Consider the following 25414-nt stretch of genomic DNA (forward strand, 5'->3'; position numbering starts at 1 on the left):
GTGAATAGATGGGTTCCCCTCAGGGAAGGAAGGGAGCAAAGAATTTCCTGCATTGCTCCCCAGTACAGCCAACCCTTGAAGATGCGATGTGCCTGTCCTCCCCCCGCCCTCAAAAATAACAACGTACACAGACCCCTAAACCATAGTTAGCGCTATAGGGTGCGGCACCTGCCTCGCATGGGCTCCAGAGAGCTGACTGCACACGTGTCTTTCGAACTCATGTGTGGTGACATCAAGTGCAAAGTGTGATGTTGACCCTGATGGGAGTATTATGCTACATAAATCACAAGCACCACTATCCCTGACTCTGCCTAAAAATGTCCTCATTTTTTAGAATTTTATTTATTTATGTATTTGGTTGTTTGTTTGCAGGGGAGAGGCGGAAGGACGGGGAGAGAGAGCATCTCAAGCAGGCCAGGGCAGAGCCAGACATAGGGCTCAATCTCACAACCCCAAGATCATGACCTGAGCCAAAATCAAGAGTTGGACGCTCAACAGACTGCACCACCCAGGTGCCCCTGCCCCTGTGTCTTTGTCTGTTTCAGTCCGCTACGAGGAAATACCACAGACTCCTATGTTCATATGTTGACTTTATATCCTGCAAGTTCACTGAATTCATTGATTAGTTTTAATGGTTTATTGGTAGAAACATTGGAATTTTTTGTATATAAGATCACATCATCTGCAGAGACAGTTTTTCTTCTTTCTTTATGATTTGGATGCCTTTCTTTTTCTTGCCTCATTGCTCTGAGTATGATTCCCGGTATTGTGTTGAATAGAGTGAGAGCGGGCACCTCTGTCTTACTTCTGATCTTGTAGGCAAAGCTTCCAACATTTCTCTGAGCTTGTCACATATGGCTTTTATTATATTGAGGTATGTTCCTTCTATATTCAAATTGTTGAGCATTTTTATCGTGAAAGATTGTTGTTTTTTGTCAAATGAAAACGTTGTTGTATTTTGTCGAATGCTTTTTCTGCATTTGTTGAGCTGATTAAACGACTTTTATCATTCATTCTATTACTGTGCCATATTATATTCATTGATTTGCATACATTGAGCCATCCTTGTGTCTCAAGGATAAATCCAGCTTGATCATGGTGTAAAATTCTTTTAATGTGCGGTTGAATTCAGTTTTGTAATATTTTGTTGAGAAGTTTTGCATTTATATTTATCGGGGATATTAGTCTATAGTTTTCTTGTAGCGTCTTTATTTGGTTTTGTTTTCATGGTAATGCTGGCCTCATAAAATTAGTTTGTTAGTGTTCCTCCTTTTTTAAATTTTGGAAAGAGTTTGAGAAAAAATGTCGTTAATTTTAGTTTAAATGTTTGGTAGAATTCATCAGTGAAACCAGTGGTCCTGGGCTTTTCTTTTTTGAGAGGTTTTTTTTACCATTACTATAATTTTGTTTTAAAAAATATTTACTTATTGGGGCACATGGGTGGCTCAGTCTGTTGAGCATCCAACTTCAGCTCAGGTCATGATCTCGCAGTCTGTGAGTTCGAGCCCCGCATCGGGCTCTGTGCTGACAGCTCAGCACCTGGAGCCTGCTTCAGATTCTGTGTCTCCTCCTGTCTCTGCCCCTCCCATGCTCATGCTCTGTCTCTCTCTCTCTCTCTCTGTCTCTCAGTAATAAACATTAAAAAAAATTAAAAAAAAACCCATTTACTTACTTTATATTTAGAGAGAGTGAAACAGTGTTTGTGTGCAAGTGGGGTAGGGACAGACAGGGAGAGAGAAAATGCCAAGCAGGCTCCATGCTGTCAGTGCAGAGCCTGATGTGGGGCTCAATCCCATGAATGGTGAAATCATGACCTGAGCTGAAATCAAGAGTTGGACACTTAACCAACTGAGCCACCCAGGAGGTTGGCTCCAGAAGGTTTTTGATCATTGATTCAGCCTCCTTACTCATTATTATTGGCTTGTTCAGGTCTTGTATTTCTTAATGATTCATTCTTGAATCATTTTAGGAATTTTAGGAATTTTGGGAATTTTTCCGTTCATTTAGGTGATCCAATTTGTTGGTACATAATTGCCATAGTAGTCTCTTACAGTCTCTTGTAACTCTGTGGTATAGATTGTAATGTCTTCTCTTTTATTTCTGATCTTATTTCTTTGAGTCTTCTTTGTTTCCTAGTCTAGCTAAATATTTGTCAATTTTTAAAATCGTTTTAAAAAATCAATTCTTAAATTTTTTTCCTTTAATTTTAAGTAGACTTCACACTCAGTGTGGGGCTTGAACTCATAACCCTGAGATTAAGAGTCCCATGCTCCAAAACTTTTTGTTAGTCTGAAATTACTTTAAAATATAAAACTGGAGACACCTGGATGGCTCAGTCAGTTAAGCATCCAACTCGACTTCGACTCAGGTCATTATCTCACTTTTGTGAGTTCGAGCCCTGCATTGGGTTCTGAGCTGACAGTGCAGGGCCTGCTTGGGATTCTCTCTCTCCCTCTCTCTTTCTGCCCCTTCCCTTGCCTGTGCTCTCTCTTTCTCTCTCTCTCAAAATAAACACTAAAAAAACAAAAAATATAAAACTGAAAAAACTACATTTAATGTTATTCTATTTGACTTTAAATTTTTTTTTAATGTTTATTTATATTTGAAAGAGAGAGAGAGAGAGACAGAGACAGAGTGTGAGTGGGGAGAGGCAGAGAGAGAGGGAAACACAGAATCTGAAGCAGGCTCCAGACGCTGAGCTGTCAGCACAGAGCCCTACGTGGGGCTTGAACTTACAGACCGTGAGATCATGACTTGGGCCGAAGTCAGATGCTCAACCGACTGAGCCACCCAGATGCCCCAATTCTATTTGACTTTAAAAATAGATGTGCATATATTTATAAGTGTATGTATACTTTCAAAATAAAAGACTACAAGACATTAAAAAAAAAAAAAAAAGTCCCATGCTCCACTGACTGAGCCAGCCAGGTGCTCCTTAAAAATCAGTTCTTAATTTCATTAATCTTTTAAATTACTTTTCTTCTTGTTTTTGTTGTTGTTGTTTTCCTTAATTTCTGCTCTGATCTTTATTTCCTTCCTTCTGTTAATTTTGGGCTGAGTTTATTCTTGTTCTTTGAGGTATAAAGTTGTTTATTTGGCATCTTTCTTTTTTTTGAAGATTTTATTTTTAACTAATCTCTGCACCCAAGGTGGGGCTTGAACCCACAACCCCGAGATCAAGAGTCCCCCAGCCCTACTGACTGAGGCCAGCCAGGCACACCCTTCCTTTTTTTCTTGATGTAGACATTTACTATCAACTTCCCTCTTGGACATGCTTTTGTTATATCCCATATGTTTTGGTATATTGTGTCTCTAGTGACCAGGACAGGCAGCAGTGGTGGCTGGAGCCTAGGGTGTGCACCCACTTGACTGCCAGGGTCAGCTGTAGGTGCCCACACAGTGGCAAAGGCGAGTTACAAATGCAAGTGCAGGTGCGGGGCCAGGGAGGCAGCAAGGGTCCGGGGCCAAGCGTGGAATCACTGGCAGCTGGGGGGGCCCTGGCCATCGGTATGCTCTTCTGTGGCTGCACAGTCTTCCCTTGGTGGGGGGTGGTGTCTGGAGTCTGGTGACAGGCATCAGCGCAGTTCCCTGGCTCTGGAGGGCATGGGGGGTAGGGAAGGGAGCAGGGAGGGACTCAGGCGACTGGCGTCAGTGAACATGAATACCTCTGGGGCGAAATCAAGGTGAAATCTGCAGGGCTCTGATGACGCTGCGGTGGCTGCTGGATTGTTCAGTATTGGAATCTGCTGAGTTTGTCTGCAAAGCAGGTCACTTTGAACTGCAGTTGCTTCAGCTGAGCGGCTGCTGCGGCTGGCCCCTGCGTTTCTTCTTTGTCCCGAGCCATCTCTGCATGTCTCAGCTTTGTGGGCTGGGTTGAGTGAAACCGAAGTAGGACATTTGTGCCCTGTCCCAAAAGGCTGAGAAAGCTGCTGGCTCACTCTGCTCTTCCTTTCCTGGTGAGGGGAGCGCTTCCTAATTGGGAAATTCCCTCTCGGGCCGGGAGCAGTGGCAGCTTGGGGGATGGGACGAGGCAGGCACAGCCGAGCTGTCTTCCCTCTTGCGCAGCTATTCTTGGGTGTTTTGCTCTGCTGTGGGGCTGACGTTTCTTAAGTGGATGTCAGAGCTCTCCTGGAACTGTTTTTGTTAATGGATAGCTAATTGTTGATTTTTGTGGGGGAACAGAAGCTGGGGTCGCCTGCGTTGACATTTTGGTGACACCACTCCCCTTTCACCTCATGCTTTGAAGGCACAATGGAGTGTGGGTCGCTCTGTTACCAAACTAGATGGCAAGGTGTGCATTTATTGTGCGGTGACACTGTACCTGTGGTTATAATATACATTAACATTCCCAGGATTCTCACAGTATTCCAAACTCCTAGGAAAGCAAGGGTAAGAAAAGTGTATTTTAAGATGCAGTATTTCATCAGCAGAATTTCTTTACAAAGATAAAAATGAGGGGCACCTGGGTGGCTCCGCCGGTTAAGTGTCGTACTCCTGGTTTCGGCTCAGGTCATGATCTTATGGTTCGTGGGTTCGAGTGCAGAGCCTGCTTGCAATTGTCTCTTCTCTCTCTCTCTGCCCCTCCCCCGCTTGTGCTCTCTCTCTCCAAATAAATAAATAAACTTAAAATATATACCACAATGGAAAAACTGCAACCAAAGTACGTTTCTAGTAATTCATCTGTTAATCGAGCCAGGAAAGCTGGGTACTGATGGCGAGTTAATTAAATCATGTTTGATTGCCGCAGCTAAAGACATGTTTCTGCGGAAAATATTCTTGTTTAAGACCATTAGCCTTTCAGTGAACACAGTTGCTTAAACAGTCGAGGACACTGGGGGCACCATCAATCGTTAATTAAAAAACAAAGTAAATGGTTTTGAGTGGTTTTCCTTAGCTTTTGATGAACCGACAGATGTTCCTAGCACTGATCAGTTGTTATTTATTCAAGGAGTCAATACCGAGTTTCAAGTGACACAAGAAGCGACCTGTATGAATTTTCTGCATGAAACAACTCTAGGTGAGTATGTTTTCAAAGAAATTGAGAAAACTTTAATTCGGTACAAGCCGAAGCGGAATCTGTTAAGATGATTTACAATGGATGGTGATAAAAATACACGTGGGGGCGCCTGGGCGGCTCAGTAGGTTAAGCATTTGATTCTTGGTTTTGGCTCGGGTCATGATCTGAAGGTCTGTGTGTTCAAAACCTGAGCCAGGCTCCATGCTGCCGGTGTGAAGCCTGCTTGGGATTCTCTGTCTCTCCCTCTCTCTCTGCCCCTCTGCAGTCTCTCTCTCTCAAAATAAATAAATAAACTTAAAAAGAATATATATAGAGAGAGAGAAAGCAAAAAAGGCTTATTTGAACAAATTTATAATGCTTGTGAAAATGTAGGTATTTAAAGCCTATAGTTTATCATTGTGCTGTTCCTCAGTGGGTAATTGGCAGAAAGCTTTTGAATTTTTCTGCTTTTGAACCAGTGGTCTCCCAGGTGAACTTCATGTACTCCGATGGAATTAACGATCATCAGTCCTGTGAACTGTTGTCAAAAATAGAAGCTGAATATCTTGACTTACCTGAACCCACAAGCAGTTTGATGGCTTAGCAGGGGTAAAGTTTTATTGTGGTTTTTGAACTCAGTCTGGAGCCCGAAATTGTTTGGAATGAGAACTTCCTTCAATCACTTTTATTGAACACTGATTGGCTTTGAAAATTTAGCTTTAGCTGTGGACTTGATCATGTTTCTCAACATGAAATTACAAGGCAGGGAGCCTGGGTGGCTCAGTCGGTTAAGCGTCTGACTTGGGCTCAGGTCATGATCTCAAGACTTGTGAGTTCAAGCCCCGCGTTGGGCTCTGTGCTGACAGCTCAGAGCCTGGAGCCTGCTTAGGATTCTGTGTCTTCCTCTCTCTCTCTTCTCCTCCCCGACTCGTGCTCTGTCTCTCTCTCCTTCAAAAATAAACATTAAAAAAATTAAAAATATATATAAAATGACAAGGCAAACAGTACTTTTATGTAAAAGTTATACTGTGCTAAGTCATTTTAACAACAATTAATGTTGTTTGAAACATAAGTAATGTCAAGCTGTTTAATATACTTCCTGTGCTGTCAAAGTTTTTTTAAATTTTTTTTTAACATTTATTTATTTTTGAGAGAGAGAGAGACAGATTATGAGCAGGGGAGGGGCAGAGGGAGGGAGACACAGAATCCAAAGCAGGCTCCAGGCTCTGAGCTAGCAGCACAGAGCCCGATGTGGGGCTCGAACTCAGGAACCGTGAGATCATGACCTGAGCCGAATCGGACGCTCAACTGACTGAGCCACCCAGGCGCCCCAAAGTTTTGTTTTTTTTTTTAAATCAGGATCTCCATTTCCACAAAAATTTGCAGAGGATGTATTCTGTAAGCTCCAACTATGGTTCCAAAAGCATTTTTGGATCTCAATGGAAAGGGGAATTTTCCATATTTCAAAATCCATTTACCTTTGCAGTTGAGGGTCTTCAGTTAGAGGTGATTAATCTGCACTATAATGACATGGTAATCGGCAAATATCAAGAGAAGGGTCTAATAGGATTTTGTAAATTACTTCCAAGTGATAAATATGCTCAAGTAAAATCATACTCTCATAGGTTGATGTAAGTATTTGGCCATATGCATCTGTGTGAAATGACATTCTCAAAGATGAAATGCATAGAATCCCATACATGAGCCTTAATGGATGAATGTGTGCAATTGATTTGGATGATAGAGTATTAACTTTGAACTCCAGTTAAATGAACTATTATCCCCTAGCAAAGAATTCTGTTCTTCTCGTTAGTAGACCTGTATGAGAAATGATTGTACTCAGGGACACCTGCGTGGCTCAGTTAGTTGAGCATCAGACTCTTGATATCAGGTCAGGTTGTGATCTCACCTTCACAGGATCGAGTCCCAGGTCTCTGTGTTGAGCGTAGAGTCTGCTTGGGATTCTCTCTCTCCTCTCTCTCTGCCCCTCCCCCTGATCTCTTTCTCTCTCAGAATAAATAAACTTAAAGAGGAATTATTGCGCTCAATTATTGTATTTTAGATTTCATCAATAAGAATTTTGTTGAAATTGGTTTTCTTTCTTGTTACTCAAGTTTCTATGCAATGTCTTTAATTTTGCCTCTTGCCTGACGAATCTAAGATATTTACTTTCTGGCTCATTATAGAAAAAAAAAATTTGTTGACCTCTGGTTTTGATCAATCATGTTCTATCCCCTGGGGCTGGGAACATTACTGAATCAAATAAAAATTGGGATTGTTTTAACATGGGAATTCCATTGAAATAATGTGTCTTGATATTAACAAGGATTTGATAGTTTTGCCAGGTGAATCGGGGAGAGCCTGGGTCCTGAGGCCTCAACCCAGCCCATCCCAAAGGTGTCGCCAAAGGTTCTTGATCTCGTCCCAAGAAGGAATTCAAGGGCAGACACACAACATAGCGGACAAGCGACACAAGTGGGAAAATTTAAGTGACAGTATTCTCTGGATACATGAAAGCGGGTGGGTAAGAGAAAGGGAGGCAGAGAAGGAGGGGGGAAGGGGTGAGGGAGAAAGAGAATATGAGAAAGGAGAGAGAAGAGGCCGTGGAGGGTGTGCAGCCTGTGGGTGAGTTTGTGCTGTGCCCTGGGGTTTGGGTTTCTATCTTTTATTGACAGTTGTTAACAAGGGGGTGGGATATTAATTACTTGGGGTGGGTATTTCTTGGAAGCGTTGTGTGCCTTTTCTTCCTCGTTTGGTCAGGTTTCTGGCCTACTTTGTCAGTCATCTTGGGCCTGTCTAGTTTGATCTGGCTTCTTGTGGAGGGCTCCCAGAACAGGTCTCTGACTTTTTTCAATAGCTGGCCAGGACTTCCTCTCTGTGGGCCTCCAGGTATCCTATGAGAACCTAACTGCCTAATCTAACAATAATGTCTGATGAGTAAGAAAAGTGATTGGTGACAGTCAGTAGAAACACCTGGCCACATCATCCCTACTGCCCCCGGTGACATTGAAGAAACCACCAGGCACGTGAATGAGGCCATCCTAGACCAGCCAAGCTGCCAGTTGACTGTAGACATAGAAGTAGTTTCAGGAGGGACCGGCAAAGCCAGCCTCTATCACAAGAACTGCCTGGGCGACCTACAAGACTCTGAGAAGAAATAAACGTTTGTGATTTGAAGTCACTAGATTCTGGGGTGGTTTGTTACACAGCAGAAGCTGTTACGGGTGATCAAGGTGAACGTGCCAGATAGCTTCTTTGTGCCCCTTCGCTGTCCCCCAGAAGGCTGACCTGTATGAGCTCCATGAACTTCCTTTGCTTCAGAAGATCCAGAAGGAGAAATGTGAACAAGGGAGGTTAAGGTATTAATTCCTGGGCTCTTTTCCTGTTGGGTCACTGTGGATTGGCTGTGTTCCTTGATCTATCATCCCAGGTAGTCAGGTAGTCTTTGTAGACAGCCTCCTCACTGCTTGGTAACTCCTCCTCCCCTTGCCCTTTTAGGCTCAGGGGTGATTTGGGGGGGCCCCCTATTACGAAGTCTCTCTTGTAATCTCTTTATTCCCTGACCATACCTTTGTTTCTAGGCTCTTACTGAAGTCTCCTCCAGTTTTCCTAATTTGATTGTGCTGTTTCCTTCTGGGACCCAGACTGATAGAGGGGGCCTTACCCAGAAGGTAACATCTTGGCTGACCTTTGTGATCCAAGGGAATGAGTCCAGAAGGTCCTGCAAGGGGGGGGGGGGGGGCGGCAGATTGGAGTCAAGTGAGCTGGTGAGGAGTGTGGAAGGCAAGGTCAAAGGCAGGACTGGTTGTGCGTGTGTGTGTGTGTGTGTATGTGTATGGAAATAGACAGTGCAGGAGAGGCAAATCGTGTATAGACTCGTTGGCCTTTGTAAGGACTTTGGCTCTTCCTCTGAAAGAAATGGGAAACTATCGGGAGCCATTCACTCACATCCAATTAAAGCTAATAAGATTGCTTTCTGTTAATGTGTCCACAATGGAGCTGTGTGACTCAGTTCTGAATTTCTCCTCCCAGTCTCGTGCCCGCTGGTGAATGTGTGGGTGTGTTAAGCTAGCCCAGCATGCTTGGGCCTGAGTTCAAGGCTTTGTGCCTCTCCTGATGCTGTGGGTGACGTGACCTTCCCTTACAGTACAGGATTCAGACTACAGTGTCTTTCTTTGTTAGCATATTCTTTTCAGTTCAGTTAATGATTTGGGAGTGGACACATTTTTCTTACTCTCTTTCTTTTGTTGTTGTTAAAGTCAATAGGCCCTTCTATACTGACTTCAAAAAGTGTACTTATCTAAAGGGTCTGGTATAATAGAGAACTAACTGCCTCACTACTTCAGGGGAAATAATACACGAAGGTTAACAGAAATGCTGTCTGCCTGCTTACCTCTTAAAGACAGTGGTTTGTCGCGAACACTTAAAAGGCAAAGAGTTCATTTGCATTTGCCATCTCAGCCTGTCCAGAAAATAATATACAGATTTGAAGCGTGTTTTCATCCCTCAGTTGACAATTCCATCCGGTCCTGGCTCTTTTAGTATTAAATCTAGCTCAACCTCTGCAGGTTATACGAATGAAGTGGCTTCTCCTCTCATCGCTCCCCAGAGAGGCCTCCCTCTTCCGGCCCTTTCTCGAAAAATCTCCCCAGGCTGACTGTCAGGGAAACGCTTATGGAGGGCTCCAAATATCCGTATCAGACGTGGGTGCGCCCTACTCCATCACACTGACCTTCCCAGGTCTTACCTCAATCAAAATGTAACTGCATATAGTAGCTGTATTCCCTCAGGCCCCATTCTTTGCTTTCAGCGCAGAAGGAAACCAATCTACTTAGCTAATCTGATTAATTAAGCAGGCAGGAGCCTTTTCCTCCCGGCCAACGACACAGCTGGCCTATCAGAACCAGTTCTAATCTTTGTTGTCTAACCTTGACCCTGATTTCTTTTGAAGTTTGCTATCATCACTTAAAAAAATTTCTAGCCCCGCGCTCAAAATGGGCCTTTCCTGTGGGTATGCAGTACAAAAAGAACGGGACTTTGCTCCTCTGGAATCTTAGTTTCCCTCTCGGTGAATTAACTGGGTTAAGCTAAATCAGTAAAACATCAAAACATTTTGAGACCCAACATTAAGATCATTTAAAAAACCCCAAACTCGGGGTGCCAGGGTGGCTCAGTAGATTAAGCGTCCGATTCACGGTTTCGGCTCAGGCCACGATCTCACGATTTGTGAGGTCGAGCCCTGCATCAGGCTCCGCACTGACAATGCGGACCCTGCTTGGGATATTCTCTCTCTCTCTTTCTCTCTCTCAGCCCGGCCCTCCCGGCTCGCTAGCTCTCTCTTCTCTCAAAATAAATAAACTTAAAAAAAAAAAATAACCGCCGACTCCAAACTATAACCTACTATCATGACTATTATCAATGACTATTATCATTCCATACAAGAGAGAACATTTTTAGCACGACCACCACCACCACCGAAACATAATTTCAGAAAAAGTACTGTTCTTTAAATTGAATACATTTAGGGGCGCCGGGGTGGCTCAGTTGGTTACGCGTCCGACTTCAGCTCAGGTCACGATCTCACAGTTGGTGAGTTTGAGCCCCGCATTGGGCTCTGTGCTGACAGCTTAGAGCCTGGAGCCTGCCTCGAATTCTGTGTCTCCCTCTCTCTCTGTTCCTCCCCCGCTCATGCTCTGTCTCTCTCTCTCCTTCAAAAATAAATAAAAACATAAAAAAATTAAAAAAAAAATAAATTGAATACATTTATTTTTAGGAAAACTCAATACATTGCCCTTATTTAGTTTTCACTTCAGCACTTGTCAGCGAAAACTTTGTCACGGACTAGCAGCTTCTGAGAGAGAGAGAGAGAGAGAGAGAGAAAACGCATGTGTGCACACAAGCGGGGTAGGGGCAGAGAGAGGAAGAGGAAGAGAGAGAGAGAGAGAGAGAATCCCAAGCAGGCTCTGCACTTTCAGTGCAGAGCCCCATGCATATGAGATCATGACCTGAGCCAAAATCAAAAGTCAGACTCTTAATGGACGGAGCCCCCCAGGTGCCCCTGAATCTCAATTTTCAAAAGTGAAAAATCACAGGGGCCCCCGGCTGGCTCAGTCGGTAGAGCCTGCGTCTCTTCATCTTAGGGTAGTGAGTTTAAGCCCCATATTGGGCATAGAGCTTACTTAAAAAAAATAAATAAATAAAGTGGGGGTGCCTGGGTGGCTCAGTCAGTTAAGCGTCTGACTTCGGCTCAGGTCATGATCTCGAGGTTTGTGAATTCAAGCCCCGAGCTGGTCTCTGTGCTGACAGCTTGGAACCTGGAGCCTGTTTCGAATTCTGTGTCTCCCTCTCTCTCTCTCTGTCTCTCCCCTGCTTGTACTCTCTCTCTCTCAAGAATAAATAATAAAACATTAAAAGCATTTAAAGAAAAAGGGAAAAATCACATACTAACTTATATCACTCTTTATTTTTTTTATTTTAGTATTTACTTATTTGTTGTTTGGGGGAGCACACGCAGGGGAGGGGCAGAGAGAGGGGGACAGAGGATCCCAAGTGGGCTCTGAGCTGACAGGCTGACAGCAGCGAGCCTGATGCGGGGCTCGAACCCATGAACCGTGAGATCGTGACCGGAGCTGAAGTCACTCAACTGACTGAGCCCCCCAGGTGCCCTGACTTACATCACTCTTTAAAAGGGCATTTGCTGGGGCACCTGGATGGCTCAGTCAGTTGGGCGTCCGACTTTGGCTCCGGTCATGATCTCACAGTTCAGGAGTTTGAGCCCTGCATGGGGCTGTGTGCTGATAGCTCAAAGCCTGGAGCTTGCTTCAGAGTCTGTCTCTCAAAAATAAACAAACATTAAAAAAAATTTTTTTTAAAGAGCATTTCCTCATGTACTCCTAAAGGCCAGCCTTTCTACAGCAGAGACAGTACATCTGTTTGAGAGTCAGAGTGCCTGGATTCCAACTTTGGTTTTGCCACTAAGTAGGTGCATGTTCTTGGTCAAGATGCTCCCCATTCTGTGCCTACCATTCCTTATTTATAAAATGTTGGTAATAACTCTATTGGTTTCATAAGTTGTTTTGCAGATTAAATGAGTTGATTTACTTAGAACAGTGCTGTTCACATAGTTAATGTTCACTTATAACTTTGACTAATGCGTCTCAAGAAACATGGGAATAGAATTTTTTTTTAAGTTTTATTTAAATAATCTCTTCACCTAATGTGGGGCTCGAACTCATGACCCTGAGATTAAGAGTCACATGCTCTTCTGAATGTGCCAACCCAAGGGAATAGAAGAATTAAAAAAAAACAATTAAAATGGCTTAGGGGCGCCTGGGTGGCTCAGTCGGTTAAGTGTCCTACTTTGGATCAGGTCATGTCACAGTTCGTGAGTTTGAGCCCTGCGTTGGGCTATGTGCCCAGAGCTCAGAGCCTGGAGCCTGCTTTGGATTCTGTGTCTCTGTCTCTCTCTGCCCCTCCCCCGCTCACACTCAGTCTCTCTTTCTCTCAAGAATAAATAAACATTAAAAAAAAATTAAAAAATAAAAGAGTTAAAATGGCTTAAACGGGGGGGGTAATTAAAATTAAGATGGTCTTAAAGAAATGCTGATGCATTTGGAATTATTAAGACTGAAGGAAAATAACAACTGTGAAAATTAATTAAGGAAAACCTCAGTAGAGTGGACTTGGGATACTTGAAGAGGAGACTGGTAGCAAAAGCCATACCACTCAATGTCAATTACAGACCCAACAGAAGAATCCTAGACAGGAAAGAATGGTCCATTACAGGCCCCAACCAGGAAAGGATGCACCTTGCACTTCCTATAAGAAATGAACTACCCCTGCAACTCAGCCAATGAGAAACCAGCATCACCCTGAACGCTTGCTTTTCTCCAATGGATTTTCATTGGATTTCATGGATTTCATTCTTCTTCTCCATAAAATAATATTCCTCTCCTTTGTTTGTTGGACTTGCCTATGGTTTTGCTGTAGCTTGCATGTCCTGGATTGCAATTCTCTGCTATTCCTGAATAAACCCATCTTCGGCTGGTAAAATAACTGCCAGTTTATTTTCAAGGTTACCATATCAAATTCTGTAAAACCAAGAAGGCAATGATAAACCTTATACAACTACTTCTCTCAGTGGATAACAGAGATTGAATATATTAGTAGTTTCAAAATCAATTCAGATATATTCTTCCAGAATGCACAAGAGAACTGAAATGGTCTGTGGTATAGAATTACTTTTCTAAAGTGGGGTACAGGGAACCAAATCCTTCCTACGAATGATTTTGTGCTTGTCAGCATAAAATGACTTTGGAAGCTTAAGAGTACCAATGCCAAGGACTCAGAGCAGAGCTATTAAATAGACAATTTCTAGTGATGGGACCCCGGTACTGGTATTTTTTAAAAAGCTCCCCACTTCTATATATACCTTCTTAAAAAAAATGTTCTAAACGAGAGAGAGAGAGAGAGAGAGGGAGAGAGAACTCCAGTGAACAGGCTCAGTGCTGCCAAGGAGGAGCTGGAGGCAGGGCTCAATCTCACCAACTGCGAGATCATGACCTAAGTCAGTCGCTGAACCCACTGAGCCACCACCCAGGTGCCCCTATATACATACCTACTTCTGAAGGTAGTTTGGAAACTGCTGGGTAAGTCAGGTTCTCTAGAGCAACTTGTCTTAACTCTTGTGTATAATTTTTCCACAACTAGAATTCTTCCTTCATAGCCTTTTTTTTTTCTTTCTGCTGCCTCCTTCAGCTTCTGTTCTACTGTGTGCGGCATTTAGTCTTCTATGAAAACGACTGTTCACGCACAGGTGGACATTCAGTAATTATTAGACAAAAATAGTAACAATTAGGCGTGCCTGCTGTCCCCCGAGTAACCGAGCAGAAATACCCAGGCTATAACGTCCTATGGGACTATCCAACAGGTGGATGTACCAGTGTAGCACTGAGAGCGGCAGTGCTCGGTGTCGGCCAAGGAAGTAAAAATACGAGGCAGCAGCTACAGGGGAAAGAACGACGTGACAAGTCGGCTGCTTGCATAAATTTTCTGAATCCTTCATGCTCTCGGGACTATTTTTTGTTCCTGAGAAACACAATCTCCAAAGCTGCTTTGCATCGTCAAAAGCTGCATAGGGGCAGGCTGCCAACAGGACTACCCGGGCACGCTGCAGTGGCATCTCCAGGCGAGTTCCTTTCATCTGCTGTCTCGTAGGCTAATCCCCGCTGCGGTGCCACCCCACGCCCCCCACCTGCCGGCGCGGCTCTTCCGGCCCGCGGGCTCCCGCAGAGAAGTACCCAGCCGCCCACGCCGCCCGCCAGCCGCAGTGCGCGGCCTTGGCCTTGGGCATGCGTGCGACGTAGCGGGGAGGGGCGGGTCGGAGCCGGAGGAGGCGCGGCAGGCGCTCGCAGTCTGCAGTCCATTGGTTCTCTCCCCGTAGCCCCCGCCCCCAGACGTTCGAGGCGGCGGGGCGGGCCACGTCAGGCAGCCGGCGCGGGGCTGAGCTTGTGGCAGAAGGGAGGTAAGCGATGCGGGGTGGCAGGCGGCCGGCTGCGGGCCGCTGCCCCCTGCTCAGAGGCCGCAGGATCACACTCGCCTGTGGCCTGTCTCAGCTTGGCGTGGAGGGCGGCTTAGGCCCTGCAGGCCTGGGGCTGTGCTGGGAGATGGGGCAGTGGAGCATGTGGCGGCAGGGCCGCACCAGGGCGTGGGTGGCCAGGAATGGGACAGGTTCTGCCGTTTGTCCTCGTCCTTTCCTGTCTGGGCTCTGAACTCCTGGACGACTAGGCCTTCTGCGTTAGAGAGCTCCGCGATGCCTGGGTGGGGCCGGCTCTGGTGCTTGCGGTGGGGGCTCAGCAGGATCTTGACTCGGAAACCGATCAGCGCGATCCTTGCATACTTAACCTGCAGCAGGTTGCAGTTCTTCCACTCTTCCCTGACCGGTTCCCAGTTGAAGGCAGTGCAGGGGATTCTGGGTCTTTTCCTTTCTGGCCGGGAGGTGGGGGGCCTGGAGGGGACGGGGACGGTCTCCTCATTACCAGTGACTCATTCAGATCCAGTCCACTTCAATGCAAAGGCTTATGGGTGAGCAGGGCCTGTTTTCAGACCTCCTGATTCTCAGGCTCTGTCTTCCCTTGCTGGAATTACCTAAAAAAAAAAAAAAAATAATAACATATATATGTATATATATATGTTTTGAAATGCCTACAACACCTATGTGGAGATTTGCAGAGACTTGCTGTTGTGTTGCACGTACGAGTTGTGTGTTGCACCATGAGTTTTAATTTCAGCTATGGCATCATCATGATCCTTCAGTTTAGTTCCTGAAATTGGTGCTTCTGCAATCAGTGAAGTCATCCTATCCAGTATCATGCAATCGTTCATTCATCCATTTGACAATTTTTTTTTTTTTTTGATGAATTCCTTGATGGTTAGGGTCTTATGTCAGAAACTAACATGGCATTCCCTGCCTTTCCCCCATTGTATCTGCCAGTTTTATTGTCTAGATTTGAGATGTAGGCTTTTTTTTTTGTTGATGTTGATGGTTCAGTTTCAGGTTCCAGATTTAGGTACAGAAGCTCATGATTCTATATGGTAAGATAGAGCTCTTCTGAGACCTCATTCAGTTTTTCTTACTTTCACCTCTAGGAAGCCTCAGGCCATGATGGCTAGAGGTGCTGTAATATTGCTTACTGTACTATGAAAGACCCTAGGTTTTAGGTGCCTGTGTGTAAAGTGAGGGGATGGAATTAGAAGTTTTCTCTAATTTTGAAATGTTCAAGGAGAGGAGGGGCATCGACATGTTTACTGAACCGTGTTAATGGTTGGGAAGTGACCATTTTTAAAACACAATGTGTTTTATGGTTATATGCTTTAATCTTTCTGAATCTGCCCACATTTACTTTTTGATTAGCAAGCAGGTGCATATTTACAATTTTGGTTCACATTCAATTCCTGCATACAAAGCACTATGACTCATCTAAATTTTGAAATGTAATAATCAGGAGCTTCTTAATGTTATGCTTAAAGGTATGATATAAAGACAACTGGATAAGTATGCAATTTTCAAAGTACTTTGAGTTGCAGCGGTAGATTAGTGGTAGCTAAAACCAAGGTCTGCCTTGGTTATTTGCTTACTTGGTTAAATGTGAGGTAGTTACCATCACCTGGTTAATATCTATCAATGTCATCTCTGTGTTAACGTGTATTTTATCAAGCTGAAATTTATTGGAATTCAATTGACTGCTGCTTCCACTTGAGAATTGATAACCCAAAGGTAAATAAATCATTAGTTTGAGAATAAAAATGCCCACAGAGATAGAACAATAGTTTTTTATTTGCTGATTGGTTAATGGGACTTACAGGTAAATCGTTTGGCCTTCTTGCAGGTGAAAAAATGATTTCTAAAATAGTTCTGAGACATGATATTCATAGCCTTGTGATATTTTTTTGGATGTTATTCACAAGCCATTATGTGAATTAAATTGTTTATGTCACTATTAGGGATTTGGAAAGTTTAAGGAAATACAACTTTTCAGAGTTTTGCTTTTGCAAAATTTCTAGAACTTTCTAGTTCTAGAAATGGACCAGATCAAGATGGGAAGATTGAGGAGAAATGCAAGAACTGAGGGGAAAAAAAATCCAAGTGGAGACTTTTCTAGTTTAAAATTTGAGCAGAAAAAAACACAATGAAAAATACAAATATAACTATATTTGGAAGAAGTGTAAGGAAATACTAGTGTCAGGATTACTGGTGAGTCTATATCAAAACTTGATTTTTTTAAAATAGAAGTATAATTGGCATATGGTATCCTATTAGTGTCAGGTGTATATCATAGTGATTTGATATTTTTATACATTATGAAATTCCCGTGAGTCTAGTTATCATCTGTCACCGTGCAAAGGTCTTACAATATTATTGACTATATTCCCTATGATGTACATTACATCCCCATGACTTACTGATTTTATAACTGGAAGTTTGTACTTCTTAACCCCCTTCACCTATTTTGTGCACTCCCCCCCCCCCCCCATTCTCCTCCTTGGTAACAGTTTGTTTACTGTATCTATGACTCTGTTTCTGTTTTGTTCATTTATTTTGTTTTTCAGATTGCACATATAAGTGAAATCAGACGATGTCTTTTTTCTGACTTATTTCCCTTGGCATAAAACACTTTAGGTCCATCCATATTTTTGCACATGACAGGATTTCATTCTTTTTTATGGTTGAGTAATATTCTGGTGTGTGTAAATAAAATGTACCATATCCTCTTTATCCATTCATCTATCAATGGACATCTGTTTATGGTTCCTAAAAAAGAAACCTAGAGTGGTAATTTCAACTTTGATCACGGTACATCTGGGCAATACATGCTTCTTTAGAAGATGTGAGGGGCGCCTGGGTGGCGCAGTCGGTTAAGCGTCCGACTTCAGCCAGGTCAAGATCTCACGGTCCGTGAGTTCGAGCCCCGCGTCGGGCTCTGGGCTGATGGCTCAGAGCCTGGAGCCTGTTTCCGATTCTGTGTCTCCCTCTCTCTCTGCCCCTCCCCCGTTCATGCTCTGTCTCTCTCTGTCCCAAAAATAAATAAACGTTGAAAAAAAAAATTAAAAAAAAAAAAAAAAAAAGAAGATGTGAAATCTATATTGTACATTTTAAATTAATTTTTATTTTTTTATTTTTACTTTTTTAATGTTTATTTACTTTTGAGAAACAGAGAGTACATGTGCACGTGAGTGGGGGAGGGACAGAGAGAGAGAGGGAGATAGAATCCCAAGCATGCTCTACACCATCAGCACAGAGCCCCACATGGGGCTCGAACCCACAAAGCATGAGATGGTGACCTGAGCCGAAACCAAGAGTCGGATGCTGAACTGACTGAGCCCCCCAACTGCCCCTATATTATATATTTTTGAAGAAGTACTACAGATCTAGGGGCGCCTGTGTGGCTCAGTTGGTTTAGTGTCTGACTTCAGCTCAGGTCATGATCTCATGGTTCGTGAGTTCAAGCCCCACATTGGGTTCTCTGCTGGCAGCCTAGAGCCTGCTTTGGATCCTCTGTTCCCCCCCCCCCCCATCTCTCTCTGCCCTTCCCCTGCTCGTGCTCTCTCTTCTTTCCAAAATAAACAAACATTAAAAAAAAAAAGTACTACAGGTCTAAAGATGAGTAGTATAATAAAATATAGTATAGTTATGTAAGTGTAAGTTTGTGATTTGCAATTCATGATAAGTTGGATGAAGGTAGTATATACTATCTCTACATGATAGGAAGTGAGATTTGCTCAGCTGATAGGACAAGGGATGTTCATCAGTTTTTCTCCCATTTATTATTTTAAAACATTTTTAAAACATTTGAAAGATTATTTTAAAACATTTTTATTTTATATATATATATATATATAGAGAGAGAGAGAGAGAGAGAGAGAGAGAGAGAGAGAGAGGGGCAGGGGAGAAAGGGAGCAAGGGAGAGGGGCAGAAGGGGGAGAGAGAGAATCTTAAGTGGGCTTCACCATGTGGGGCTCGATCCCACAACCCTGGGAGCATGACCTGAGCTGAAATCAACCAACTGAGCCAGGCACCCCTCCCATTTACATTATTTGAAACAAGGGGCGCTTGGGTGGCCCAGTGAGTTGAGCATCCAACTTTGGCACAAGTCACGATCTCATGGTTTGTGAGTTTGAGCCCAGCGTCAGACTCTGACAGCTCAGAGCCTGGAACCCGTTTCTGATTCTGTGTCTCCCTCTCTCTCTGCCCCTCCCCCACTCATGCTCTGTCTCTTTCTGTCTCTCAAAAATAAATAAAAATGTTAAAAAAAATTAAGTTATTTAAAACAAACTTTCAAGTAATATGGAAGATCCCATCTAGTTTCAAACAATAGATTGAACGTTGTTGTTTTTATAAATTGGGCCCCCTAAGCACTCCTGGTCTCATAATTTTTATCCTATTTCAAGTCCTATTGGAAGTAATAACATTGCAGTTATGATTTTTCAATTTTGCTAAATTTATATTGGCTTTTATTCAATTAGACTGAGTTACTTTAGTTTTATATATTTTGAAGATGTTCAAAAAATTTGATATTAAATATTGTGCAATTTTCTGTTGTTCATGATAGGGAAAATACTTCTTTAGGCCCAAGGAATTTGAGAATCCGAACTGCATAGATAGTCAGCTGTTATTATTTATTTAGAGATTTGTCTTTTCCTTTGCCTGGAGACCAATGAAGCGTTCCATCCAAGGTTCTGAACTGAAGATTTCAGTTCTTTTCAGTGCATTAGATTCTATCCTTTAATCTGTTTTTGGTTAAATAAATGAAGGCTTGCTAATTTGGCTGATAAACATGTTGAACAAACGTCATGATTGTGAATGTTGTAACTCTAGTTTTGTTACCAGGTTTTTTTTTTAATTAAATTTTTTAAAAACATTAAAAGATGTTTATTTTTGAAAGAGACAGAGTGTGAGTGGGGGAGGGGCAGAGAGAGAGGGAGACACAGAATCCAAAGCAGGTTCCAGCCTCTGAGCTGTCAGCACAGAGCCCAATGGGGGGCTCGAACTCATGAACCGTGAGATCATGACTTGAGCCTAAGCCTGACCCTTAACTGACTAAGCCACCCAGGCACCCCTGTTACCAGGTTTTCTCACGGCCACGGTGTACTTTTCTTTCCTCTCTATAAAACCTTTTTCTTTGGCCTAGCTGCTTTCAGAATTTACTGTATCTTTTACTTTATTTAATGATCATTGAACAGGTTGGTTTATATAATCAAAACTGCAGGTGTTAGTTTATGATATTAAGACACATGGAGGGAGTGGCAGAAACTTTTTATTAAAGTTTTGCATTGTTGGGGTGCCTGGGTGGCTCAGTCCGTCTTGACTTCAGCTCAGGTCATGATCCGCGGTTCGTGGGTTTGAGCCCCACATTGGGCTCTGCACTGACCGCGCAGAGCCTGTTGAGGATTCTCTCCCTCGCTCTCTGCCCCTCCCCCTCTCATGTGCTCGGTGTTCTCTCTCAAAATAAATAAAAGAACTTAAAAAAAAATAAAAAGTTTGGTATTGTTGAAACATTTAAGTAAATGGAATTTTTAGAGTCATTGATATTAAAGATACTGTATTTATTTGGGGTGCCTGGCTGGCTCAGTTGGTAAAGCATGTGACTCTCGGGGTCGTTTTTTGTTTTTTGGTTTTTTTTGTTTGTTTGGTTTTTTTTCCAGTTCAACAAAGAGTATCTGCTCTGGTCCCGGGTCCCTAACTTTCCTTCAAAGAACTTGAAAAGTATTGTGTGGAAGCCACAGAGAGGGCCAAACTACAGAGAAGAATATTACAATTAGATGCATGTATAGCATACTGGAGGGCAGAGGGGGGAAACTGAATATGAGATTTCAGGAGCTTCAGAGAAGGCTTTCTGGAGGCTTGTTTGCTTGAACTGAATTTTGAAAGCAAGTAGAAATTAGTTGGTGAGGACGGAGGATAAACATTCTGGGCCCAAGGGAGAAGTGAGAACAGACTGACAGATGAGAGACAAAACATAGACTCTTCACGTATTAAGGGGTGGATAGAGAAATGAGGTTTAATATATAAACAGAGCATATAATGAAAAGCCCTCTTCCCTACCGTTTTAAACATTTTGACCTTTATCCTTGAGGCTGTGGTGATCCAATGGGTAAGAGATTTTTTAAAATTTATTTTAAATTTTTTAAATTGACATCCAAATTAGTTAGCATCTAGTGCATCAATGATTTCAGGAGTAGATTCCTTAGTGCCCCTCGCCCATGTAGCCCACCCGCCCTCCCACAACCCCTCCAGCAACCCTCAGTTTGTTCTCCATAATTATGAGTCCCTTCTGTTTTGTCCCCCTCCCTGTTTCTATATTATTTTTGTTTCCCTCCCCTTGTGTTCATCTGTTTTGTCTCTTAAAGTCCTCATATGAGTGAAGTCATATGACTTGTGTCTTTCTCTGACTGACTAATCTCACTTAGCATAATACCCTCCAGTTCCATCCACATAGTTGCAAATGGCAAGATTTCATGCTTTTTGACTGCCGAGTAATCCTCCATTGTATATCTATACCACATCTTCTTTATCCATTCATCCATCGATGGACATTTGGGCTCTTTCCATACTTTGGCTATTGTTGGTCGTGCTGCTATAAACATGGGGGTGCATGTGTCCTGAATGGGTAAGAGATTTTAAGTTGAAGAAAGTTAAGATCAGTTTCATGTGGCAAGGCGAGGAATGAATGGTAGTGGAGCAAGGCCCGTTGGTGAAAGCGCAGTGTGATAGAGCTCCAAATGATGCAGGGGGGCTTGAGAGACTAGGATGGACCCAAGATCTATTAAGATGATGAAAGCGGTGTCTAGTTCGATGTGTGGGATGAGGAAAAGGTGGATGGAGTCAAGGATGCCTCCTAGGTTTATGGCTTCCCAAGGTAGGAATCACATGAGGATTATCAAGAAACTAAGATCAGTCTTGGATATGCCTTTAGGTCACACATTTGATGCTGTTCTGTGGGCAGTTGGCAGTACTGGTCTGGGAAGGAGGAGGTGGTTTTAGGCAGCATAGCGATGAAGATGTTATCAATATATAGGTGATAGTTAAAACAGTGTGTGGATAGATGTAGATACCTAAGAGAGTTTGTAGGATAAGAAAGAAGCAAGCAAAAAAGAAACTCTGGGAAGTACCACCGTATAAGGAAGATGATCCAGTGAAAAAGAATGAGAAGGAACAGTGGAGCTCTAGAAGGCAAGGGCATCGAGGATTTCAGAAGGAGAGAATGGACAACTGTGAAATACCACAGAGGATGGAAGAGTGCTGTCTAGAGGTTTTAGGAAAGTCTACCAGATAGGCAAGAATGATTAGTTTGCAGCGTTCCTAGTTCATATAATTGTACAACTTTCTGTAGCAAAATTCAATAGAACCAGACATTATGTATAGTTGGAATGAACCAGTATTTGGATTTTGTTATCTACCTATGGTAGGAATGCAAGGGAGCTCAAAGTATTAGTAAGACAATGGTAGAAGTGTTGAAACGTGAGGTTTAGACTGCGTCAAGGTCGTGACCAAGCCAAGAGGAGGCTGAGAGATTGATAGAAAATACTGGTTCAAGGGATTAGAAGTCTGGGTGAGGTGCGCATGTATAAGGTATAAAGGGTATAAGGAAGATAGCTGATAGAAGTACTCTGGAATCAGAGAAGAATATTGGAGTTTAAGATTTTAGGGTGCTGATAGAATGTAGGAATTGGCCAGGGGTGTAGATGGCTGAAATGGAGGTGATATGGAGATATTCAAGAATAATGAGACTGGTGTATTGGATGAATCACTGACTTAGAAATGGGCCCCAGAAGACCATGGTACCCAGGGTGGAGAGCCGGACTATGGTTTCTGAGTTTTAAGATCGCCTATAGTAGTGATTAGTATACATGGGACATGAAGATACTTGGATGGCATGACCTCACAGGTATGAGACTAAAAGGTCAGTCTTCTTCTGGGCCTTGGAGCTTGGCAGAATGATTAACTTTCACCGAAATGGCCACCAAAGAAGGAAAGTGTAGTTTCCATTCGGCCTAAGAAGTAGGGGGAACATCTCCGTGTTGCCTGTGGAGTCTGCTTGGGATTCTCACTCTCTCTCTCTGCTCCTCCTCTGCTCGTGCTTCGTCTTGAGAGGAAGAGAGAGAGAGGGAGAGCGAGCGAGAGAGTGCGCTCTCTCTCCCAACCCTCTCTTAAAAGAAACTGTAAATTTAATTTTTTTAATGTTCTTGTTTTATTTTTGAGAGAGAGAGCATGAGTGGAGAAGGGGCAGGGAGAAAGGGAGACACAGAATCCGAAGCAGGCTCCAGGCTCCGAGCTGTCAGCACAGAGCCCGACACGGGGCTCGAACTCACAGACTGTGAGATCATGACCTGAGCCGAAGTCGTTTGCTCAACCGGCTGAGCCACCCAGGCGCCCCTCAAAATAAACTTTAAAAAGAAGTAAGGGGAGCATCTAATGAAGATGTTGAGCATCTAATAACAAAACTTGTTAACCATGGAATCAGAGTCTAAAAAGCGAGGACTGTTTACTGGAGAGGAAGGCAGGTTAGGAAGCATTGGGTGTGAGGGAGGCTGACCCTGTTTTTCTGAAGCGTTTGTCTGGCTTTGAAGCATTTGTCTTGACTTCCAACACGCTTTTCATCGCACGTGCCAGTTCTCCGGTATTGTTAGGACGCCTGGAAGGTTATGTTGACCATTTTAGGTTCGTTCTGGTGTAAAAAATGCCTCGATACTAATGACGACTGCCACGGATTTGGGAGGCGGGCATACATGCATCTACCTCTGATTTCCCTCCTGTTATCTTAGGGCCTCGAGGCCCATGGAGCAGTCTGTGTTTCTCAGGACATTTCCTCACTCATGCATAAGATCCTGTTCATTTTACCTCTTCAGAGGTTTGGCTCCAATTTCTCTCCTGCAAAATTGCTTTTTTCCCTCATTGCTGGATTATTCCCTTCAGTATGTTAACATCCTGTTTCTCTGGTCTTAAAACAATTACCTTTCCAGGGTGCCTGGCTGGCTCAGTCGGTGGAGCACGTGGCTCTTGATCTCGGGGTTGTAAGTTCGAGCCCCCACATTGGGTGTAGAGATTACTTAAAAACAAAATCCTAGAACAAAGTCTTTAAAGGGGTGGCTGGCTGGCTGAGTCAGGAGCATGCAACTTTTGATGCGGGGGTTGTGAGTTTGAGGCCCGCATGGGGTATAGAGATTACTTAAATAAACACTTAAACTAAAATTTTTATTTTATTTTGGAGAGGTGGGGGAGGAGGTGCAGAAGGAGAGAGAGAGAATCCTGAGCAGGCTCCGCCCTTAGTGCAGGGCTGGATGTGGGGCTTGATCCCATGACCCTGGGATCATGATCTGAGCCGAAATCAAGAGTGCTGTTGCCATGTCCAACCAACTGAGCCACCCGGGCACCCCTCCAAAAAACAAAATCTTAAAAAAACATTTTTTTTAAACTAAATCCTTAAAAAAAAAAATACCTGTCTTCATCCCATTTCCCCCTTACGCCGCCGCATAATTTCTTTTTCCCCCTTTATGGTGAAACTTATGTGTCCATTTACTTTCTTCTCTTTCTTCCTCAAACCCACTGTAATCTGGCTTCCCTCACACTCTGAAACAATTTGCTCTTCTCAAAGTGACTCTGATTTTCATTTTGCTAAATCCAAAGGTCTGTCTTTCAATTCTCACCTCTTACCTGACCTATCAGCCTTTCTGCCCCAACTTTACTGAGTTATCAGTGACACATATTGCGAAAGTGACACATATTAACAGAAGAGAAATCTAGTAGGTATTTTAAAAAGAATCACTCTATGGGGCGCCTGGGTGGCTCAGTTGGTTAAGTGTCTGACTTCGGCTCAGGTCATGATCTCGTGGTTTGTGGGCTCGAGCCCTGTGTCGGGCTCTGTGCTGACAGTTTGGAGCCTGGATCCCACTTCAGATTCTGTGTCTCCCACCACCGCCCCCTTCCCGCCCCCGAAAATCAATAAACAGTAAAAAAACTTTTTTTGGAAAAATAATCATTCTGGGAGTGCCTAGGTGGCTCAGTCGGTTGAACATCTGATTCTTGATCTCTGCTCAGGTCATGATATCACAGTTTATGAGTTTGAGCCCCACATCAGGCTCTACTCTGAGAGTGTGGAGCCTGCTTGAGATTCTCTGTCTCCCTCTCTCTGCCCCCTCTCTCAAAATAAATGAATAAAGTTTATATATATATATATATATATGTTTAAATATATATATATAATATATGTAGTTAAATGTATAATTATATATAATAATAAATACATAATAATATATGTAATTAACTATATAATAAAAATATATAAAATAATAATAATCACTCTGGCTGCTCTGCTGACAGTATTTCAGTGGGCAAAGACAGAATAGAGCAATTAGAAGACCACAGTAGGTTGCGAAAAATGCCCCACGTTCTACCCATTTCCTATATGCACATTTCTTTACAAAGTGACTTTGTTGCTTCCCTCAGGAAGAGGTAATCCATTTCTCCATCCCCTTGAATCTGGACTTTCTGTGACTGCTTTAATCAGCAGCAGAGGAAGTGGGATTTCTTAGTCTCAAGGCCACGTAGCTTCCTCTTGCCTTGCTTCCATTAGACCACCACGTTAAGAAGCATGGAATAGCTTGCTGTAACACATGTAGGAGAGACAAGCCATCCCAGCGGAAGCCTCCAAACCTACCGGTCCCCGTTTGCCACGTGAGTGAGCCTAGACAAGACTCGCAAAAGAAGTACCCCCTCTCTTCTTCAAACCCGACCCAAATTGCCAACCCCAGAATCATAAACTAATAAGTGATGGTTGCTTTGCCTCACTAAATTTCAGAAGTGGGTTGTAATCGCTAACCAATATAGAGGCTCTTAGAACATCAAGGACGGACAATGGGGGG

At 43.3% G+C, this 25414-nt stretch overlaps 1 protein-coding gene across 2 annotated transcripts in view; it reads left to right on the plus strand.

Moving 5' to 3' along the window:
- Positions 1-14401: 14401 nt before the first annotated feature.
- FOCAD (focadhesin) overlaps positions 14402-25414 on the plus strand; it is a 316309-nt gene continuing 305296 nt past the window's right edge. For both annotated transcript variants that reach the window (XM_040481365.1, XM_040481366.1), the window contains exon 1: positions 14402-14519. The gene's annotated coding sequence lies outside the window, so the exon portion shown is untranslated. The remainder of the gene's footprint in view (positions 14520-25414) is intronic.

This window comes from Herpailurus yagouaroundi, unplaced genomic scaffold (genome assembly GCF_014898765.1).
Source record: "Herpailurus yagouaroundi ecotype Mexico unplaced genomic scaffold, PumYag 160, whole genome shotgun sequence".
Lineage (NCBI taxonomy): Eukaryota > Metazoa > Chordata > Mammalia > Carnivora > Felidae > Herpailurus > Herpailurus yagouaroundi.